Source organism: Triturus cristatus, chromosome 10 (assembly GCF_964204655.1).
Source record: "Triturus cristatus chromosome 10, aTriCri1.1, whole genome shotgun sequence".
Taxonomy (NCBI): Eukaryota; Metazoa; Chordata; class Amphibia; order Caudata; family Salamandridae; genus Triturus; species Triturus cristatus.
Window position 1 is genome coordinate 401,226,920 of NC_140593.1, and position 20,266 is coordinate 401,247,185.

Here is a 20,266-nt window from a genome sequence, read left to right on the forward strand (position 1 = left end):
AATCCTACCCACCCTAAACCCTAAAAATACCTTTCACTCCCTAAGCCCTAAACGAGCCTCACACACCCAAAACCCTTGGCACACAAATTTCCCTATCCAACCTAAATCCCCAAAAATACCCTTGTCACCCAAATACCCCCACCTACCCTAATATATATATATATATATATATATATATATAAATATATATATATATATATATATATATATATATATATATATATATAGCCAGTGGATACTTATAGTTCTGACCATGTTTCCATAGGAAAAACATTTTTTGACTTGCCTATATCTTTGGCACCATTTGTCAAATCTTTGCAAAATTTTCCCCAAAAAAGTGTGCAGGTGATTGTAGAAAGTTCGGGTGTGATCCGTCAGGCGGGGTCTGAGAAAAAATGGGGGTAAAAATAAAGTGCGTTTTGTACGTTAATTCCCACGGAACTGAAGAACCAGAACCTTTTGGGCCTGGCGGCGCAGGGTACACCCAAGTCTCCGGAGTTCTCCTGCTCAGCTACACAGAGACACGGGACACTCTGTCGGCGTTAGAAGATCAGATTTATTTAGCTGCAGCTAGTACAGTTATCCCAGAAGTACACAAGGTAGGTTCTCAGGAGACTGCCACTTCACTCTGTGGCGCACAAGCTTAAATACTATATGGAAACATATACATTAACCAAAACACACTCCCAGAACATACAAGAAAGAGCCAATAAGAAAAGTTGGAAAACAGGACAGAACCAATAGGAGAGATTGGAAAACAAAAGTGTCAGATGACTCGAAGAAACCTCTCCTCCAATTATGTTTGTCACCCCTCCCTCAATCTAATTCATTAACAGATTCGTAACTAACTTGCAGGTGGCGAGATATGTTTGTGTGTGTTGGAGGACAGTTGTGAAACGAGAGAATGCTAGCAGAAGACAGTGAAGGCCAAACGATAAGATAAAGTCAGAAGAGAATAGTGTGAACCAACAGATAGTTGAGACGGGGATTAGAAAAGCCAGACAGGGATTAGTGTACTCGGCCAGTCCTAACACCAGCTTTGTAAATAGAGGCAGAAAGCGTATTTCGACACCAGGCTGCAGAAAAGCAGAATAGACTTTGTTCGCCGTGCTGCCTGAGTGATGGCAACACAAAATGGCGGCGGAGCACAAAATGGCGGGTCGATTCGATCGCGATCAGAAGTCGAAGTTCCTCAGAACTCCACCAAATCTGGCAGAAAGGATGCTTTCTATTCTTTGGTGTAAATCCATTCAGCAGTTTTTGAGATATTAAAATGTATATATCTAGGGTTGCGACTAATTCTTGACGAATTGTGGATGTGCATGCCAACAGAAAGGCCATGATTGGCTGGCCGCAACCTTAGCAGAAAGTTACGGCCGCCATTTTAAGTAATGGAACACGCTCCCTGGGGCTGAAACTGATCATCAATAGTAGTATAAGGGGTCAGGATAGAAGCACCTGACCCCATGGGTAGTATATATGGGTGTTTGGAAGGTCCCCTATGAGTAAAATACATCACCAAAAATGTTTCGAAATATACATATTCACACATGCACCCTCAGTCTTACTCAACACACTCACACCAACACTCACAGACTCACTCAGACACCCACTCATAGACCCACTCAGGCACTTATTCATCCACTGATACACATACTTAGACACTAATGCACCCACTCAAAGACCCAGTTAAACACTTATATACCCACTCAGAGACTCACTAAGACAGTCGAATACCCATTCACAGACCCACTCAGAGACTAATGTACCCACTCACAGACTAGCTCAGAGACTCATGTACCCCCTTACAGACCCACTTAGACACACACATCCACTCAGATGCTCACTCAAACACCTACTCATAGACCCACTCAGACACTCATGCACCTACTTACAGACCTACTCAGACTCTCCCACTCCCACTCACAAACTCACTCATGCACCAACTTAGAGCCCCACTGAGACACACCTGCACCCACTCACAGACCCATTTAGAGACTCATGCACCTACTCACAGACCCACACAGACACTTACAAACCTACTCACATACCCACTCAGACACTCAGACATCTACTCACAGACCCACACATAGACTCACAAACCCACTCACAGACCCACTCAGACACCTACACATCCACTCAGAGGCTCACTTAGTCAAGTCAAATGCTCACTCACAGACCCTCGAAGAGACTCATGTACCCACTTACTTACCTACTCAGACACTCATGCACCTACTCAGACACTTATATACACACTCAGATTCACTCATATACCTACTCACATACCCACTCACAGACCCAGTCACACACTCACACACCCACTCAAATACTCACTGAGACCACACACACAGACCCACTCAAACATGTATGCACCCACTCAGACACTTACACACCCAGTCACAGACCCATTCAGAGACTTATGCAACCACTCACACACTTATTCAGACATTGATGTCACTTATATAGCTGTGAATTTTAAATGTGCTGGTGTCTATTGAATGCCTGATTTTGTTTTGCTTATTCATGATGTATTCACAAATGTAAAAAAAGAAAAAAGATATTATAAAGAAAATGATGCAGTGTTTGGGGCATAGGGTGGCTCTGAGAAGAGCCTTTGTGTTTATTGTGCATAGGTAATAACTACACATAAAACAGGATGCAGTCTTTCAAGGTGTTTTGGAACACCCGGTTGCCTTTCTCTGTGAAGTGAACTCCATCACTTCTATAGATACTAGCCATGTTAAAATGCAAGTTGATGTAGTTAGAGCCCAGGAATGCAGAATAAGTTTTATTGACGTGTTTCCTCGCTTTGTCTGCCTGTGGACAGAATTTGCATAACCACTTCCATATCTGCCTCTGACATATGTTGGAGAATACCAAGGCAGTCTGAGGGAAAAGTACGATTAATTGAGCAAAGGTATCCTTTATTAGGATTTCCAGTCCTACCCCAGTAAGTGTGCCTAGGTCATTGCCACCACAGTTCACAATCATGAGGTCAGGATATTGGCAATCCTTAATGCTTTTTTCCCAAAGAGAGGAACTGATGCCACTTTAACCTTCTCTGGCCAATCCAAGTAATGTCCACATCTGACAAACAAAGGTTCCTGTCAATGCCACTCTTTCTAGCATACTCTAGCTCAAAACACAAAGCTGTGAACCACAATCCACATTCTAACCATTTTGAAGGCAAGGAGTAGTAGCACACAGAAGAAGGCTGGGGCAGAAGGAAACAGTTTTGTAAATGAAAGGTAGTTAAATTAGAGGACAGGACTTGCTTTAAAAAAGGACATATTTGACTGGATGGTGCAAATATGCAGCTAGTTAAAATTAGGTAAGGATTTTTAAGAAAAATTAAATAGTACTGTGATTGGCTCTGAGAGAAATAAAACAAATTAATGCAAACTTGGATATGCTTTTAAATGCAAATAGTCAACCACACCTGCTGCAGTTCAGTTGGAAAGTAATGCTCTGCTTCTAGAATGTTTTAAGAACTTGTGACCTACTTGTTCATGAGAATGTTCTAAAGGGGGTTGCTGTGGAAACTATGCTAAGAGAGCACGGGGGAAGGGCATTAAACAGACTGTAGTCTGTTTGTTAAAATTGGAGTGTTTTAGACTCTTTATTTATTAAGGAGGGTTTATTGTCTTAGTCATGTATGTGTGTATGTAATAAAGATTAGGGCAGCTGCAAAATATGAAGAGTACACAGGTAAATATGTTTTTGGACTCCTGTACATATTCGCGAATACATTGCAAAGTTACACACGGGGGACAGCATTGAGGGCCGCAACAAATTTGCAAATATGCAGAAATGCCCTACTATATTGGGATTCCTCACAGAAGTGCAAGAAAGGGTTTACACTCATTAACTATTGAAACATGAAATAAATAAATATGAAAGCAATGTTTTGATTTGCTTCCTATAGCAGTATCAGAGAGTGCAAAGTTGAAAAGCTTGTCATTAATGTTGCTTTGTATGAGAGTGGTGTGTCATTCTTATTCTTAGTTTTCATATTTTCTGAGAGAGTTGAATCAATCTAATAAGAGCAAAAAACATTTGAACAGCAAACTAAATATTTTTAGGAATATGAATTAGATTGAACTTTAAAAAAATGATGATCGAAAAGGTATATGTGTATTGATTAATGGTTGAGTGACTCTCATTCTGGGTGTTTGAGAATGTGTCTGTGTGTTTGAAGGAGAGAATAGCTGTGCGACAAGTTGCTTAACAATGTGTTGCCCTGGAACTGTAGAGTGTACATATGTTGTTGGGTTAAAAAACTACTGGTGTTAAGCTCTAAACTTCTATTTAACTATGTACTAACAGCTCTGCAAAGTTTCACATGTCTATGTATGATGTACTGATCCAGGCCAAGGTTTTTTATTGGATTTTTGGGACTTGCAGTCTTCTTTATTCCATTATAAAAGAAGACTACAAGAGAGAGTGGCTTGAATAGCCAGCATGGCAGACACGCTCTAAACAACCTCCGTTGCTCACCCCAGCTTATCCAGCGACCATCCTTCTGGGAACCAGCCATCACTGCTCCAACCATTCTCTACACTGCTCTGCAGCCTTTTTTGGGACAGTGTTGCTGCTGTGGAAGACGGGACGAGGCACGGCAGCTGACTAGTGCTGAGGCCTGTGAGCGGCCTTGCAGCCCATGTTATGAACGTACTGGGATGGCAGCCCTGAGCACAGCAGTGCAGAGGCAGCACCTGAAGCTTTGGGCTGCTTCTGCATTCCGGTGGAGGTGAACCTGAGGTGTGCTGGGAGGGGAAGCTCTGGCTGTGCTGGAAGCCTGCAAAACCCAGTAAGGCCTGGCGATGCAGTTCATGTCTCTGGAAGAGGACACAGACTATTGGGCTCGCTGCCCTGCATGAGGGCGGGGGCCATGTGCCCCAGATGTGGTAAGGTGCGGACTGGCAAGAGGTTGCCCTATGCAAAGAGGGGCCCTGGGTGCTCGAGTCTGGTGCTCACGGTGCCACACGCCCCTACACTTCATTGTACAGCTTGTTATGTCCTGGGCTTCACGTGGCCAGGCCTCTTTCATCGTGAGACGCCAACATTGTTAGCGGGCTCTGTGGTTTACTGAAAGATGCAGCAAGGCATATCTGCAATAGATTTACTGCACTCATGAGTGCCTTGGAGCCCTAGTACTCTGTGTTAATGCTTGGGCTTACCTGAGGGGCCCGCCATGGCAATGTGAAGGACACTGCTGCAGAGGGGCTCTAATAATTAGTATGCTGGGCACTACATTTCTTTACGTCTGCAGCTCTTTCTGCATGCCTGATGGACCTTAAATTGTGATCTTTTATTGGCTGCCATTCTTTCTCCTGGCTTGCAGGCTGCATATGAAGGCTCTTGGGGCCTTCTTATTCCCACCTCGATGGCAGACACTGTGAGTTTGTTTTGTTGTCGCCCCTCTGCTGTCCTACTTGCTCTACCCTGTAGAGCCTGTTGAGAGGGTCATCATCCTCACCACCAAGGTGGCTGCTCGTGCTGCTGTGACTAGGCACAGGTAAGAGGGCCCTCTCACTCCTAACTTGGCAGCCCACGGTTGTTTCTGGCAATTGTTGAACTTTTGGAGATCCTTGGTGTAGGCCTCACAATACCCATTCCACCAGGTCCCTCATTGCCCTTGGCATACTCGACGCGCTCAGTGACTGCTGTTATGCTCCCGGAGTCTGGGGGCTGCTTGTGCTGCCATCCCTCTGGTGCTGCAGGGATCTGGCAAGCGGGCCCCTAGGTTGAGCAGAGATATTACCCTGGACTGGATGGTTAAAATGCAGAGCAATGGGACGGCCATGCACAATTACTCAGGGAGCACCTTTGAAGACCCCCACAGACCATGACCGACTGATAAGTGGTGCTGGTCTATCGAATTCAGACGCTCTTCCGCTCTCTGTAAGTGACAAACTTGATTTTGTTCTGACAGCATTGGAGAAGATTGGTACCACTCTGGAGACCATGATGTGAACCTCCCTAGAAAGTAATATTGATGTGGTGATGATGGATCTGACGCTTCTTCATGCATATCACCGCAAACTTGCGGACAAGGTTCATACAGCTGAGCTGACACTTGAGGAGCTTTAGCTGCGGACTCTGGAAATTGAGTCTTCAATGTGCCTGATGGCAGAGAGAGTTGAGGTCCTGGAGCGCCGCATGGAGGCTGCTGAAGGCCGATCGCATCACAACAATGTACAAGTGCTGGGCCTACCAGAAGGGAGGGAGAAAATGGATGCTGTTGCCTATGTGGAGCAATGGTTGCGACTGCTGTTATCCCAGGATACCTTTTCACAGTTCTTGGTGGATCGCATTCACCATGTGCCGGGGCACTGGCCACCACCAGGCTCCAACCCCCAACCATTCCTGTTTAACTTACTACACTACAGAGACTGAGATGCTGTCCTGGGCGAGGCACAGAAGATACGTGAAATCACGGTGTACAATGGCAAGATAATGTTTCTCCCAGACTAAACTGTAATGGTGCAAAGACAACGGAACTCCTTTTTCACAGTTAAAAGTCAGCTCAGTGAGCTAAACATCTGGTACATCCTCCATTTCCTGGCGCTCTTATGGGTGGCAGTGCAGGGAAAGACGCATTTCTTCAATCCCCCAGAGGACACGTGGGCCTTGTTGGAAGCAGCAAGACACTCCACAACAGACCACCCTTCAGAGGGTAACGCTGCGATTCGTGTTCGTGGTGGGACAGCTTTGCAACGCGGGGGCAGACGTCCCCGAACGTGACACTTCTCAATAGAAAAGCAAATCTGATCTGGAACAAGTACTGAGAGACGTTAGGTGTTACAGAATGCCGCATCAATTGTGAGCAGGGGAGGGGCTTCAAACCGTATGAGGACTCCGACAAGTCAATTAGTGACAATGGCTCCTTTACTACATGGCCCTCCAGAAAGGACTCTGTAGCTCTACCTGAGGTCACGCCGCAAATGTCTGATGACATCATCTGATGCCTAGAATGCATGTCTGATGATGTCTGATATTTTCTGTATTACTAGGGGGCATGCACTGGCATGTCCCCTCCCAAGATGCTAAGGTAACCCACTTGTCATTTTTCCTTTTTATAGGGGTAAGGGAGTGATGTTGTGGGATCACTGCAGTGCCTGCTTCATAGACAGTTTACATTACATCTATGCATTACTCAGCCAACAGCCAGGCCATGTTCTGATGAATGTATGGGTTCCTGGGAATTTTGCCTGTATTTTAAGGGGTGCTCCTTTGCCGGCTGTCTAGCTCCTCCCCCCATCAGTTCCTTGACTGGTTTACACTTGCTGAGTGTTAGTTCTATCATTGTTTGGGCAGAAGCATGTTGCACCTCTGCTCCACTGGTATATATGATTTTTTGTTAATGGTTTGTATTTTATTTTTTAATTATGAACTGCAGCTCATGATGGCCCAGTTCACCACTTCAAACTATTCTCATGCGCTGCATGAGCTGCTACGCTCTCATGGATACTTGCACAGTGTGTGGGCGACACGTCCCACTTTACATGACGCATTTTTACATACTGAGGGGTCGATTACGATCCCGTTCGGAAAGCATTCCAACCAAATCGATTCCGGAATGCTTTCCAGACAACTCGGATCGGGGGAGTCTGACTGAGTGATTTGGAAACATCCGGATGCTTCCGGATGCGATTCGGTCAGACTCCCATTGACATCAATGACAGCCTGTGTTCAGAACGAGAACACAGGCTCCCATTGAAGAAAGTGGTGGCTGGGAAAAATCATGCACCCTGTGGCGGGTACCCCTTGGTGCTGCGACACTGTGCATGGTTGGGGAGAGGGGACCCATGGGTATCCCCACAGGTATGATTCGGAGGGTCCCGGGTGAAAGGGGGCCTGCTACGGGCCCCCAAAGACCGATCTCGACAGCTGTTAAGTTCCAGGCAAACCGATTCAGAACGGCTGTCCGAATCGGTCATCGAAAGCGCTCGCTCAGAAACCGAGTCCATGGAGCTGTACGATTCAGCTCCGAAAGGCTCGAACTGTCCGAATGCCTTTCAGAACTGATTCGGAACGCCCTTATGGTTTCCGGGCATCGTAATCAGTCGTTCGGAACAGGGTACGATTCGGTCAGAAACAAGGGTTTAGAATCGGATTCGGGAAGCCTGAATCTGATTCGAAGCCCTTCCTAACGAGATCATAATCGACCCCTTACTTAGAACGTGACTGACATGCATATGCCTTCGAGCCGCTATTCAGTCTACTCATACCTGAAGCGTCGGTCCACGCACATAGCATTGTTGCAAGAGACTCATCTCATACACTCAGAAGCCCTCGAGCTGCAAAGGCGTTGATGTGGCAGGTGTTTGTCACCAATTATTCCACTTTTGACTGGGGGATACTACTGTGGGTCAATCCAGGTACACTGTTCATAGTAGAAGACACAGTACTGGACACAGAGGGCCGATATGTCCTGGTGAAAGGCCGGCTTGACGGCCGCTCTGCTCTTCTCAGTTCCATTTCTGCCCCCAAAACTGCTTAGACCACCTTTTTCCACGCTCTCTCAAACACACTATCTTAATGGAGTGATAAACCTTGACTTCTTGGGGGGGGGGGTTTAATAGTGTACTAGACACTGCCTTTGATCATTCCTTCCCCCCTCTACCCCACACAACTAAGACTTCTGATTCTCAGATGCTGACTGATTAACTCCACCAATGGCGGCTGGTTGACTTCTGGGGTCTCCAGAACCCAGCCACGAAGGTTTACTCCTTTTATCTATCCCGATATGGCATCGGTTGTCGTTTTTAGTACTTAGTAAAATGATTATATACTGACTTCCTAATCAGAGTCAAGACATGGCCGCTCCTATAGAATGCCATTACCATACACAGGGGAACAAGACAGGGATGGCCACTATCGCCATTGTTGTTTTCCCTGGTGATTGAAGCACTAGCATTGGCCATGCGCATCTGGGGGATGCAGTGGGGCATCCCACTAGGTGACGGAATGCACATGATATCTTGATAAGCAGACAACATGCTACTATGCCTAAGGGACACGCATAGCATCCACACCATGATTGCTTCAGCTTTAGTCCACTTTGCGGCCATTTCTGGGCTGCAGATAAATGGGGCAAAGTCGTGCCTCTTCCCCTTTCTCCTGATGTCTCCAACCAAGGCTTTGCTCTCAAAGGGGTGCAATTTGCCTGACAGCAACACACACTTAGGTATTTGGGGTGCTGGCGTACCACTCTTTGTCTGACCTCTGATGGTAATGTCACTCGTACAGTAACATCACTATGTGCTCAGATGTTTTTCTAGCACACACTGCTGCTGGCAGTAGTGGGTAGGGTGGTTTTGTCCAGCCATCTGTATTTCTTTTACCAACCTTCCTATTCACATTCTTGTTGCATTCTTTCGGGCATTTGATTAAAACATTTGCGAGTTTATTTGGAACAAGTCACAGTGTAGGATGTCATTAGAGAACCTGTGTTGTCTATGAAAGCCTAAATTCCCAAATTCAGTGGATTGCCAGGTGGCTGGCAAGCTTGCAACTGTCGCACACAAACACATCTTCTCCTTGTTGGAGCTTGTCAGTTATCCTGCATCTATTTCACCCTTGCACGTGAGCAGAAGTGCCTGACTCCATATTATTAGGAGCTGTGTATCCTTGCTATCGTAGATGCCTTCGCATTACTAAGCATGTGATTCCCTACGGACCGAGGTTGGCTCTGTTGGGAATGCCCAGGACTGGTGTGCCCATGTCGGCAACTGAACTGATCACATGGCATGCTGCTGGGTTTACAAACATTGGGGAACTTGCACATGGGCAGTACCTTGGTGATGTATGAGATGTTGATGGAGGAGGATGGCCTACCCCGGGGTCAATTTTTACTTCACAATTCCTTGCTTGCCATGTTGGAGAATCACTGGAGAGATCTGACTAATGAACCACCCATTCATCTCACTATCCAATACTTACATGTATTGGTTAAAGGTAGATACCTCATACATTGGTTTGCTGACTCCCTTCAATCCCACACTATTCCATAATTCCTACCTCTATGGCAACACCAGGGAACAGGACTTAACACACCCCTGTACTGATAAGGAATGGGCCCATTTACTTTTGGGTTCAAAGCATGTGCCACGCAACGCCCATAAGAAGCTTATTCAGGTCTACATAGTGCATAGGGCTTATCTCACATCTGCCGTGAACCAGAATTATCACAGAGTGGATGCAGATTGCCCACGTTGTGCCCACATAGATGCTGACTTATTACACATGCCTACCTCAGTTTACATAACTACTGCACTAGCATCACCCCCAGTTTATCTGTATTTACTGAGTGTCTGAATCTGCACAAGTGGAAAATATGTCTCCTGGGGTTGTGTTGTAGACACAAGAAACACAGAGTGACTTCCCATTTTTTAGATTTGGGCTTTAAAGTGGCCAAGCACCTCCTCACACACAGATGGAAATCTTCTGAACCCCCTCTGTTCATAGTTTGGAAATTATCTGTGCCTATCTGGGCACAAGCCGAAAGCTTAGCCCTGCACAGAGAGGACACAATGAGGCTGAGAAAAAATTCCACAGCCACTTACTGGGATACTATTCTATCTGACCTACAGTCTAATCGAGTACAGGAGTTAAGGATAGTGCTAACACAGTAGTGGGGACCCAGGGCATGTAACCTTAGATTGTTGGGTGCTACTCACTGCCTTATTTATAGCGATGCCACTCATACATACACTTTCCAAAGTCATCAACACTGGGTATGTCAAGTTTAACCTTCAGTGATGGCAGTTGTGAAGAGTGGTTGTAGGTCGCCTATTAAGTTGTTTTTAATTATTATTTTTTATTGTTTCATTACTATCAAAATGATTAATCTGTCTGCAATGCCATGAGTGATTCGCCCGGAGATCTGCCTCTGTCTCACTGCCACGCCATATTTCTCACAAGGCCTTGTTTAGACTCTGTCATTGTGTGTTACAAGATATTTTGCTTTAACCGTTGATGGTATTGTACTGTAAAATGTAAAACCTCAATAAAGAAATACAAACAAAAAAATTAATAAAAGAAAAATACAAGTCCCAGAATTCAAAGGAAAAAACCTGGATTGGAGCAATACATAACGTATGAACCTGTGACACTTGGCTAGAGTAGATAACCTTTAGGTAGGGTGTTAGTAAGTCATAGGGCAGTCTTGTATGTGCTTTGATGGTAAGACATGTCCTTTTCAGTCATACTCAGTCACATGTGTACTTCGAAACCCCTAGGCATATTTAAATATGCAGTGTTTTACCCATACTACAAGTTATATTCATATGTAGAAAAGCATTGTGAGAGAGAGACAGAGGCATGTACATATTCAGTGACATGTTCATGCAGCACTTATGCATGTAGCAGGAACTACATATAACCCATCCCTGTGGTAGGCTGTTGGTAGGCCAGAGGACAGGCTGCTTTCTGCTTGAAAGGTTAGACATGTCCTTTTGCATTTCACTGAGTTATACCTGCACTTGCAGACACCTATGCTCAGTTATACATGCAGTCTTCCACCCAAACTGCAACTCACATACCTATTTATAGAAGTATATAGACTCTCATGCACCCAGTCAGACAGTGAGACAGCGAGAAAGGCACTTCACCCCCACAACAGTTATGTATGCAGCAGTAGCAAAGGCAATTGCACACGCAGTTACATACATGTACACTAACTACTACAGCCAGTAAGCAATTCATGGAGGCACTTACATAAACATTTAGACACCCATAGAGTCACAAAAATAGCAAGTGATGTACTGGCATACTTACTTCAACATCTGGTAGCACACCCATAAAGGGACTGATACACTCACTCAGATATGTATTCAAGTACTGACACAACCTAGTTACTCATCCAGAGAAATACTTTACTGCCAGTTCAACTTGGCATTAAGAACATCTTTGCCAAGGCTTAAACTTTCCATTTACTACACATAACACACCCCTCAAGTAGGCTATAGGTAGGCCAGAGGGCAGGCTGCTTTTTTTGAATGCTTAGACATGTCCTTTTGAGTTTCACTGAGTTAAACATGCACTTAGGTACCCCTATGCCCAGCTATACATGCAGTCTTACACCAATCCTGTAACTCAACAGAAAGAGATTGTGACTTAGCTACTTACACATCCAGTGGCACACCCAGAGAGGGACTGATACACTTATTTTAATATGTACTCAAGCACTGACACTCCTAGTCACTCATCTAGACAAGTAATCTACACATACATTGGGCCTGCTACTGTAGAGGCTTTGTGTGCGGCATTCATGCTAGGTTGACTTGGCTTTGATAAATGCCTACTAAGCCTTAAACTTTCCTTCTACTATATAAGTCACCCCTAAGGTAGGGCGCAGGGAGGCCATAGGGCAGGGTGCTATGTCTATAGAAGGTAAGACATCTACTTTCATGTTTCAGTGAGTCATATGCGTACTTGCAGTGTCATATGCCCAGCTAGTTATCCAGTGTCCCACCCATACTGCAACTTACATACGTATTTACAAAAGTGTGGTGTGGCCTAAACAGCCAAGATGGCGGACGTTCTCTAGCGAGCCTCTGCCACACACCCAGTTAATCCATACATTATCCTTCTGTCGGCTGCCCACCTGCAGCAATTGCACCCCCCCCGGCTGATGACCTGACATTGCGGCGTGTTCGGGACACTGTTTCTGGCCCTCAACTGTACCGATATGAGCTGAAGCCTCTCAGGCACCTCGTGCTCCGTGGCTCTTCCTGGGGCTCCTGCAACCTGGAACGACCAGAGTGACAAGCTGGTTGCCACTCAGACTGCTCAGACTGGAGGACACGCAGAGGGCGTTGGTAGCTGAGACCTTGGAGGCCGAGATTGCGGTGCTGGCCTGGAGGTGGTGGTGAGGCGGGAGAGGGCAGACAAACCTGGGGCTCTGCTCATGTGCTCCTCTGTGGTGCAGAGTATTGCCTGATTGGCCCTGGAGAGTCGTGGGCATACGACTGACCCTCGGAGCCTGGCTTGCACTCTGAGACCCGCTGTGATGCCTCCGCCTTTCTTGCTTCGTCCTCTGCGATGGCCACATAAGATGCGGCGGGTGGGGCTGTGGGGTGGACATGGATGCCAAGAGGCAGCTCAGTAGTGACACCTACCATTGCCTGGTTCCTGTTGTGGGGTGAGGCCTGGCTTCTCCTGAATGCAAGGTGAGCCACTCACCTCCCCTTCTTAGGACTGCTGGGCCTGCTGTTCTGTTATGCCCATGGGGCATATAAGCCTTGGAAGTACACCAGTGGCATTGGAACTGGGGACACATGTGGTCCCGGCTGCTGATTGGCGCTGATAACTGTTGGGTCCTACATTTGGGATAAACTCTCCTTCCTTGAATGACTGCTTCACTGAGTGAAAGTTCTTTCTTTCTCAGACACATCATCTTACTCAGACAGCTTGAGCGATGCAGAGCCCTCAACCAGTGCTACATATAACTAACAAGGCCAACCATCTTCTGTTCACTCAACTTTTTTACTATGAGGCTGAGTACGCCTAAGGGGACGCAACAGAGGGTGAGGATGGTTCAATCAGAACCAACACCAAGGAGAAACTACCATGAGGAGACAAACTTACAGGTGGTAGAGCCAGAATTGATAACGAAGTATATTCTCTCGGAGAGGCCATTGAACCAGGATGAGACAAAACTACTAAACAGGGCACTGTCGTTTGTCTCAGCAACCCGTCCAGACTACATACAGATTCGACTGGAACTGTTGCAATTTTTTAGGAAGATTAGACTACAGGGTTTTTTTTCTCGGAACAGGAGAAACATTTCTATGGTCTAAAAGAATCATCACATTTCTACCCTCCTACCACCAATATCCAGATAGAACTACAAACAATCTAAAAAACGAGACATCGAAAAATTGGAAAGGAAAAAGCAATGCACAAAATGAAATTTGTCCAAAACAGAACAAGAAGCCATGGAGAGACTCAAAAAGGATCAAGATATAATTATAAAACCGGCTGACAAATGTGGAGGAATTGTAATCATGGACAGAAGCAAGTATGAAGTGGAGGTGGAATGCCAACTCATCAACACGGACCACTACAAGACAATTCAAGAAAATCCCAGCAAAATGCTTACCACCAAGATAATGGAATTAATTTCTGAAGGCAGAAAAGGGGGTTGACTGTGGAAAACGGAGCAAAATATTTGCTCAACAGTCATCCAAGTATGCCGTTGATTTACATCCTCCCCAAAATACACACGGACCCTGTCGGCCCTCCAGGGAGACCCATCATCTCAGAGGTTAATTCACTCTTAGAATGTCCTGCCATATATGTAGACACTTTTTTAAAACCCCACATCTCTGATATTCCAAGTTATCATAGAGATACTATGCAGAAAATAAACATCATAGAAGGTATGGCCTTTGATGGTTCCTCCAACACGATTGTCACTTTAGACATCGTAAGTCTCTACACTAATATCCCACAGGACAGCGGCCTGGAGGTAATAGAGTTTTTTCTAGAAAAAGGAAATTTCCCACATGAGGTCCCCATAGATTTTTTTGCTAAAACTGGCAAATTTTTGTCTGAAATACAACTTCTTTAAATGTAATCAACAATTCTACCTACAAATAAAGGGGATCACAATGGGTTGCCCCTTGGCTCCTGAGATTGCCATCAAGTTCATGGCAATGTATGAAGAAAAATGGATTTACAACAACAATCCATACTGAGAAAACATCCATGTATGGAAACGATACAGAGACGATGCATGTATGTTGTTTGGTGAGACATAGCAAAGGAAATTGAATAACCACAGAAAACGGAGTTGTCAAACTCCAGCCATAAGTGAGTTTTTCTATGTGCTACTTCTACAACTGTTAAAGCCTTGGTAGGATGAGTCAAAACTACTTGTGGACTATGACTGCTATGAAGATTCTTTCAACGCTCTAAAAGACAGCATCTAGCGGCCAGTCTGTTTAAACTACTTGTAAATGTTGAAAGATGAGATTGAACAGCAACAAACCATTGCTATTGAGATAGCTAAGGAGAGTTCTCAAAGCAGCCAAGTTCTGGACCATTAAGTCAAGATCCTTTTGGACAACCAGTTATTAAAAATGAAGCAGTCATAGCCATGAATAGGGTGGAGACTGCAATGCAACAAGCAAGAGAAGAAAGTATTGATTTAGAACACTTAATTGCACAACTAAATAATGAACAGAAAGAAAATTATCCCAAAGTAAAAGTTGAAATAAAGCATGGATTTCTGCACGATAAGAAAGAATATGAATGCTGTTAGTTTAACCGAATGCTACTTATACATCAGTGGTCAAGTTGGACTTGACCACTGATGCTTTCTAATTAAAGTTCTTACCACTTATCTACAGAGGACTACAGAATCAAATATATCATGTGTAGTAGCATCCCCAACTTGATTAGCTGCACATAACATTAAAGGAACTACTCTACATCAACTACTAACGCTACCTGTTGAACATAACAATAAACTGGAATTCCAAAAGTTATCTGGTGAAACTTGTTATGAGGTGTCAAGAGATTTGAAGAACATGAAGCTTTTAATTATCGATGGGGTCAGCATGGTGTCAAACTTAATGCTTGCCTTCGTACAATCGAGAATGCAACAGATTTTAAAAACAGAGTATGATGTGCTGTTTGGAGGAAAGCATTTAATTGTTTTCGGTGACCTACTGCAACTTACCCCTGTCAAAGGACAGCCTGTTTTCAAGACACTTCTGTATAATGAAACAAGAAATTATTTGGAAAATATTAGCAATGTAAATATTTGGTTAAACTAGTGAATACTATGTGTCAAGCATCTGATCTGGAGTATGGAGATATTCTAAACAACATTAGAGTAGGAGCTCTGACAAAAGAGGGGCAACGTGCTTTGGAAAGTCGACTTATAAAGAAACTATTTTCATCTAACAACACAGCAGGTTAACTAATGGGCAATTTCATTAAACAAGGCAAATCAATAGTCTGTTTAATGCCTATACTTCACAAGTGCTCTAAATTTAACAAACAATTATTGAAACTGAAGAAACAACATACTTTTAAAATTACAGTTATCGATAAAATGGAACACCAAGGAGTAACAATACTGCTAACTGAAAAACTACATGCAAAATTTGATTCTCTGGAGAAGACTGTATTGAGGTCTGAAGTATTTGTAAAGTGTTTAAACGTGTGCAAAAACTGCAGAGTAATTTTGCAGCACAATTTAAATGTTGAGGAAGGATTAGTAAATGGTGTGATGGATAAAGTTAATGATTTTAATCATTTTCCAAAAAGAAATGAAGTTAAATATTTAACTATAAAATTTGATCAGCTTGATGGCATGAAGCAACTTGTCTGATGTAGTATACATTTTTGCTTGCATAGGACCTACATGTGCAGTGGCAACAGTTTCCAGTGTCTCCAGCGTATGCTGTAACTATCCATAAATTTCAAGGTTTAAGTGTAGATTCAGCTTTTATTAATATTGGAAGTACAATATTTAAAGAAGGTATGCCATATGTAGCATTATCCCGAGTTAGAACATTGTCTGATTTGTTTTTAGTTGAATTTGATGATAGGAAAGTTAGTGCTGATGCAAGCTGTGTAAGAGAGTACAATTGGTTAAGAAGCCTATATGCTCCTCATTTAGGTCAGTATCCTATTTATCAGAAACAGATAATCAGTCAGAAGCAGAAGATAACAAAAGAGTCAGAAAGGTAACAAGGATAAGGTAGAAGGAGTTAAGAAGAAAAAAACTGGAAAAGGAGGATAATATTTTAGGTTACCAGTTTCAAAATTGTTCATGTGTCAACTGCTATGCAAATGTCGTTCTCAATATACTGTTTAATATACCACATTTTGTAAATCAAATTCAAAATAAACTAGATAACAGATTGTGTTTTGCACTGTATCTATTGCCCCAACGTTTACTCAGTGATAGAACTATAATATATTCTGCTTCAGGCATTCAAGACTTTTTAGATACATGTAGTCGATCAGTAATATTTACTCTAAACAGTCAACAAGACACACAAGAATTTATAATGGTCATCCTTTGATTTTTAGGACAAGAGGAAGTAAATATTTATGTGTTATTTGGACTGAGTCACAAATGGAATCACGACTGTGAAGATTTCTCTTTTACATCCGCCACTCAAATAAAGTCTGTGTGACTTTATACTTAACAGTACCAGATTTAAAATCTGTGGCTTTTGACAGATTGGTTAAAGAAGCAATCCAAAATATGACCTGCCCAAATTGTAGATCAGATGTTATGTCTACATTGCATCTCCGAAGAACTGGAAAGTACCTTATATTAATGTTACAAAAATGCAGAGCAGATGGGTCTAAATTAGAAACCAAAATGACAAACTTCAAATCTGGACAAATATCAATTTCTGGAAAAACGTATACTACTATGACTATTATCTTTCATGAAGGACTTAAAATAACATCTGGATACTACACTGTCTTTTTAAAGAGTGAAACTGGTTGGGCAGAATGCAATGTCAGCAACCTTATATTGAAACCAAAACTGCCTTTCAAACTACAAAATTCTTATCTTTTGTTTCATCAACCAAAGTTCTATGGAGTATTTCTGGAAGAAATAAGGAATCTACGGTATTTCTTCTACATGGAATGTCGGTGTTTTAGACATCATTTGGACCATCAGGTTTGATGTCTTTAAAAAGTTCTTAAAAATTCAAGAATCCTTTTATCTTCTGAGAATGAGATAATATAACATATGATTGCTACAATTTCTAATTAAAGAGTGAAACTTGATGGACACAATGCAATCACACCAACCTTAAATTGAAACAAAAACTGCTTTTCAAATTTCAAAATTGTTACCCTTTCTTCTTAAACCAAAATAGTACATAATGGGGTATATTCACAAGAACGTGTGATAACTACCACAAGAGTAGCTTAACGCAACTCTCAACATCGCAGCCCATCGTGGTAAAATAGCCCCGTGTCAACGTGGAATTCACAACAAGGCGGTACCATCCGATAGTCTGCCTAAACCGCGGACAATGTCCGCGATACAACCACCTCAATGGAGATAAAAACACAAACTACAACACAAAAAAACCTGTGATGGGCCAAAGCACGATGAGGAAATCAGCGGTAAGCAGCGACAGGCCTGCAACACACACCTGGCAGGCAGAAAAAATCACCATAAAAGTAGAAAAAACACCCAAACACAAACTGACCAACACCCAAGCACCATGGAGGCAGCCGGAGCAGGCACAGAGGACGAGCGCAACCCCACATGCACCCCGGACGACCAGCCTGGGACCTCGGGGACAGGGAAGGACAAGGACAAGAAGAAGAGGAAGACGAAGTTCAGTCCGCAGGCGAACAGGATCATAGTCACGGAGATGATGGAACACCATCAACAACTGTTCATCACCTCCAACGTGTCATTGGGCACCAAAACTGGAATATGATGGGACATCGTGGACAAGGTGAATGCCGTCGGAGAGCACAAGAGGACGATGGACGAGGTCAAAAGGCGATGGAATGACATCAAGCGGAAGACCAAGAAGAAACTTGCAGCCAACCAGAAGGCAGCAATGCAGACTGCAGGTGGGGGCCCAGCGCCACAGCTTGTGCTGGATGACATGGAGGAGCTGGTGTCAACAGTCATCAGTGTGGATACTGTGGCCGGAGTCGGGGGACCGGACACTGCTCGACAGGACACAACACAACCGCAACAGGGTGAGTGACCACCAGGTACTGGGGGAATGGATGGAGATGGCCACGATGGCACACATGCACAATCAAGCAGAGCACAGTGCACACCCTCAATGACTCTGGGTCATTGCCCAGATCTATAGACTGTCACAATGTACAATGCCATGCTGTCTGAATGTCAACATGTACCATGCAGCTACATACATGTGGACACATTGCAATACACCCTCTCCCCTTCACATTGAAGGCCACCGTCAACATCCCCTGCAGAGCAGTCCCAGCCACTCTTCACTGATGGTGAGGAGGACAACCCCAGCATCGAGGCACAAGCCCTCCTAGACATCATTGACATCATCCGCGACTCACCTCCAGGATCAGGGCTGACAAGCTGCATTGAGGAGACCCCACCCACCACCCAAACCACCCAGCAGGAGGCACCCACAGCCCTGGCAGTCTCCCAAGACCCCCAGGAACAACACATGGCCCTCCAACGCCATGTGCTGGAGGCCCAGAGGGAGACAGCTGAGCAGGGGTTCGACCTCATGGCCACCAAACTGGACGCCATCCATGGGTGTCTAGGCCCACTCCATGGTCTCCAACAAGCCCTGGCTGACATCGATGGAGTCCTGATGTGGAGAGAAGAACACCTGTCCGCTCAGAGGGGCCCCAGCAATACCAGCTGTGAGCTGGCACACATGCAGAGGCTCATGGAGGACATGGTGCGGATGGAGGCGGAAAGGATGGCAGCCACCGCTGCACATCAGCGAAATGTAGCTGGGATCTACCATGCCCTGCAGATCATCATCATGGCATTGCTGCCACAAGGCATGGCGCAGATGAATGCTGCTGCCCCCACACGATCCACATCTCTGCCCCCTGGTGTGCCATTGCCTCACAGTGCGGCAGACGTATCCACTCCAGCACCTGATGGGTCAGTGGCACACAGTTGCTCAGCCGGTACTGCAACGCTCACAGGTGGGGCAGAGCACACATCGGGGACGTGGATGGGTTTGTGATCAGGAGGCACTAGCATTCATTTCCGCCACCTGGCCTGTTTCTGCTTGGTGCCGCACATGGCCTCATGACCTTCCACTGACCCCCGATACACTCCGATGCACTCACCTTGGACAGCGACATGGACTGCCATATCCTGTTTGATGACCAATGACACGGCGACCAGACTGTGGACTGTACCCTTCCTCTTCCGCACTACTTGTCATCTCCGGATGGACTCTGGCTGGCCCACCACGAGCCCATATTGTGTAGTGTGCTCGGCATTGACCTGTACCCCTCCAGCTGCAGAACTGCACTGGATGTGCAATAAACTTCCAATGAAGCACTGCTGGGTCATGTCTTTCATCATTCATGTATGAATGTGTGGATGAATGTAGGGACAGTGATTTCCCTTGCGTCAATGATGCTCATCCTGTGGGATGCCAGTCAGAGGATGCTGCACTGCATATTGTGTACCGGGTCCCGTGAACACTACAACAGGGACACACGCAGCAGGCACTTCCATGTCCGGACATGGACTGAACCACGCCCAGAGCCCACGAGTTATTGTTGCAAGCCCTGC